Here is a 4,517-nt window from a genome sequence, read left to right as displayed (position 1 = left end):
GGGGAGAGGAGAAAAACCACAAAACGGAGGGCTTGGGTCCTTTCCTTGAACGGTTGCACCAATGCTCCAAATGACTGATGGCCCATCTCTGGTTGAGTCAGAGGAATATTTCCAAGGAAGTTTGAATACAGGGATTAACAGGCCTTAGACTAGATGGTTAGATGGGCCATGGGCAGCAGCCAGTCCATATCATATATGCTATCTATTGGAAGATATGGGCCCAGTTCTCATCTCATCCAGGCAGTAATGATAGCCAGAGGGGTAGTATGCTCTGTCCTCCACATTTACAGATTTGATTCAGATGGCATCTCTACGAATCTCTAGATCCTCCAGTGTGGCTTTATGGTCAACTTTGGCCAGATGTAGATCTGGAGATTCTTTTACAGATTGGATTCAGATGTTATCTCTAGGAATCTTTAGGTCCTCCAGTGTGGCTTAATGGTCAACTTTGGCCAGAGGTAGATCTGGAGGATTAAAAATTCCCAGATATGTGTTCCCTCTGGGAATTTCTAGGTTCTTTGGAGCAACGTGGTTACCAGCCTCCGGCAGATATTGACTATTGAATCACTCTGGAGGTCCTAGAGAACCTTAGCAAAGGAAAACATCATTTTTTAATTCCTGGTTTCTCTGCTTTCCTGGGGCCCCTGCGCCTCTAATCTCAGCAGACGTGGAGGGTGGACTCCATACCTTTCAAAACTATTTCTAGATGGCATTAAATCTGATTTGGGAGCAAGGAGAAGGTTCTCTCTGAATCCACAGTGGCTGGATCCACCATTCACTCATCCTTATCCTTCCCAAGCGAAAGGTTCAGCCCTTGTCAACAATGTCATTGCCATTTTGTGGGACCTTTTGGGTTTATCCACCATTATTCAGTAGTTTCCCTGCTGCAGAAACATCCTGCTGACACTGTTGTGGGCCATTACTGGCAACTTGGGTTTGGATTTTAACCTATTGCTCCATTGGTTTTGGAAGGACTCGAGACTTGGGCTCAAGATGGTGCCTGCTTTTGAGCATTGGTTGTTCATTCAGTTTTTTATGGTGACTGAGTGGACATGGAAATGTGCTTTAGATGGTGCTTAATTTTTTAAAAAAATACTGGGATTAAAATCTGAAAGTAAGAATTTAGATGAGGTCAGGATCCACCCATTTCCTTATCCCTCCCTCGGTCAGAATAGGACCCCTTTCTGGCCATTTACCCCACTCCTTTCCTTTTGTGGTTTCAAAAGCAGCTGAGCGCAACGCCTCAAATAACCAGAAACGACCTTTTGTTTGTTGATACAAATTGTATCTTTCTTGATTGTATAAAATAATAATAATATATATTGTACAAAAACAAGCCGTCTGTAGATTAGCTTCGATATTGTATTTTCACCACTATGTTTGTGGCACTGTGTGTCACAGGGGAGTAGCCCATGGAGGATTATGAATCTTTTTATTTAAAAATATGGGCACATTTTACCCTTTCTAGAATCTAAACAAAGGCAACTTTGGAAAATCGACTTTATTACTATGATGTGCACAGCAGGAGTGTGTGTGTCAAAGACCACTACGCTGCATAAGTTATATATATATATGGTCTTATTTATTAAACAAATGCCTTCTTTCAGTGATTTCTCTTTTGTACAATATCAGTGTTAATAATGTTGATAGTTCCTATTGATACGGATAGGAAATGCTGCTCTACGTCCCCCTTTCATTTGTACCAGGGTAATTAACTTAAAGTATCATATCAGCATGAAAAGTTTTGCATGCATTGGGTTTATGTATGTGTCGAAAAATTGGCCTTCTCCATTTTATCCCCATTTTAAGGCATGTGTTTTTGTTGGGGTGGGGGGAGGGGATGGGGACGAAAAATATTTTATTGTTGCTTTAAGACTTCTATATAATATTCTGTTTTTTAAAAGTATATTTCAGGTTCTCTCTTTGGAAGAAATATCTCTTTACTGTAACTGTAATGTCTTCCTTTTTCCCTCCTTAAGAAAGGGGAGCCTTCTGTCCTTCGAAAAAGTGTCCCAATCCCTCTTCTCTGTAGTTATGAACGACAGCCTTCAAGTACTTTGCCAATTTCTTTTGGGCGCAGATACTTTCCCTTCACTGACTTTGATACAAATGCATTATTTGTTCTGTCTTCGTTCACTTCTTTCAAACTGACATTTCACCCACATATTATCTCTTCTTTCAGAATTTCTTCTAATGTAGAAGAGATGGTATATTTTATAAAAAGTCATGCCATCACCTCTCTTGTAAATATCAGGCTTTGTGTTAAAATGCTCTTTTTTGAGAGCACAGTATTTAATTTTTTTTTAAACTGTGTACCAAACAGCTGCAGAATATGCATCTATTTATCTATCTATATATATGAGCCAAACATGACCCCGTCCTTTTCCAAATATTTATTTGAATTTAAAGTTTGCTGTAATTTATTCTGAAAGAGTGCTTAATATTCAACTATCTGGGGAAGGGGGGGACCCCTCAAAAGGTAGCATTGGGATGCAAATCTAAATTGTAAATAGTATCGTTTTGGCTTGTACACAGGTTGGTTTGTTATTTTGGTCCTGTTGTACGATGGAGCGAGTTTGCTTTCTTTGTAGAATTAAACATTCCTGTTTAATTGTTGTAGAAAAAAGATTTATACAATCTCTTTGGGTTCTTTGGTCGACCCAAATATAATGTAAGTCTCAATGACAAAAAAAGAGAGCAAAGATAAAGACTTTGCAGCAAAATGCCTGGATCCAGCGAGACAGAAAGAGCAAAGGCAATCCTGTCCCTTGGAAAAGGGCGAAGAGAAGAGCAATGGGAGCTGGGTCGGGGCCTGTATGCTGTGTCTCCGATCGATGTATTTATTCTGTGCAATGCGTGTTCAAGGCGTTCGCCGGCATGGGCATGCGTGTGTGTCACCTTGTGTAAAAAGTTGTTTTTATAGAAATGTAAGAAAGCCGAGATAATCACCAGAGCAACTGGAATAATTTCCCCCTTAATGTGAACATGGGATAGCTTTATGTTTCCACAAATGGCAGCAGTGAGCACTTTATCCTCGCAAGTTTGTTGTCAGTCTGGATGTTAACACTCACAAAACAAATAGAGTAAAATTCCACAAAACGAGTGCCATTGGAGCCGTAGCAAGCGTTGCTGATCTTTCAGCCTCTCTCTGGCCTGACAAATAGAGAAATTTAACACTTTGCTGGGGATGGGAACATTTCGGCATGTTATTGATTTGTACAACTGACTTGAGGAGGATTCTTATGCTTTTTTAAACTGTGGGATAATCACTTACCAGCAGCTCATGTCCTGGACTGCTGAATGTTTCTGAGTGTTTGTTTTCTGTCGGAAACCTTGCCAAAGCGGAACTGAGGAGTTATTTGGCCAGAGCAAAGCAAAAGATCACTCAGCAGCAGAAAGCATAGGTTAGCATGTCTCATGCTTTGAGTATCTTTTAGTACTGTAAAATTGTGATCCTTTCATTAGGGCTGCTTATATGTCCACACACACCTTTGTGCAGATTTTGTGGTCATTTCATGCTGAAACAAAGTATAACTCCCTTTGACTCCCAAGGCTGTTTTGGGTGGTTTCTTTGTATTGTAACACAGCTTTGGGCGAGTGATTTTGGCCAATGCAGCCTCTGTTTAAGTGCAACCCAACCCGCCCGCTTGATGAGAACACTTCTTTATGTTACAATAAAGTTTTGTGTGGCTGTTTTCTATCTGGACATTTGTATCAATCCATTCAATAAATCGAACCACTTGCTCAAGACTTTGTATCATCTTGTCTCTTTGCAGCTTAACATTACGAAAAAGGCGACATTCATTTAAACCAGCTTTCAAACTATAGTCCCAAATCTGGTGGAAATGGCTATTTTGAAATATTTTTTAAAGCCAAATTTAAATTTAGTATTTTGAGCAGCTTCATAATATTGCTTTGACTGGATATAAATCTTAGAATCATAGAATCCTAGAGTTGGAGGAGACCTCGTGGGCCATCCAGTCCAACCCCATTCTGCCAAGAAGCAGGAAAATCGCATTCAAAGCATCCCTGACAGATGGCCATTCAGCCTCTGTTTAAAAGCCTCCACCACACTCTGGAGCAGAGGGTTCCACTGCTGAACAGCTCACAGTCAGGAAGTTCTTCCTAATGTTCAGGTGGAATCTCCTTTCCTGTAGTTTGAAGCCATTGTTCCATGTCCTAGTCTTCAGGGCAACAGAAAACAAGCCTGCTCCCTCCTCCCTATGACTTTCACATATTTATATTTATCATCTCTCAGTCTTCTCTTCTTCAGGCTAAACATGCCCAGCTCTTTAAGCCGTTTCTTATAGGGCTTGTTCTTCAGATCCTTGATTATTTGAGTCACCCTCCTTCAGCATGTCACCATCTCTACTTCAATTGCAGTGTCCAGAATTGATGATCATGCCTTCTAACCCATCTATATAAATAAAAATGTAATGTTCGTTTGTGGGATTAACAGAACTCAAAAACCACTGGACAAATTGACACCAAATTTGGACACAAGACACCTAACAACC

This window comes from Anolis sagrei, chromosome 10 (genome assembly GCF_037176765.1).
Source record: "Anolis sagrei isolate rAnoSag1 chromosome 10, rAnoSag1.mat, whole genome shotgun sequence".
Lineage (NCBI taxonomy): Eukaryota > Metazoa > Chordata > Lepidosauria > Squamata > Dactyloidae > Anolis > Anolis sagrei.
Note: the sequence above shows the minus strand (reverse complement) of the source record.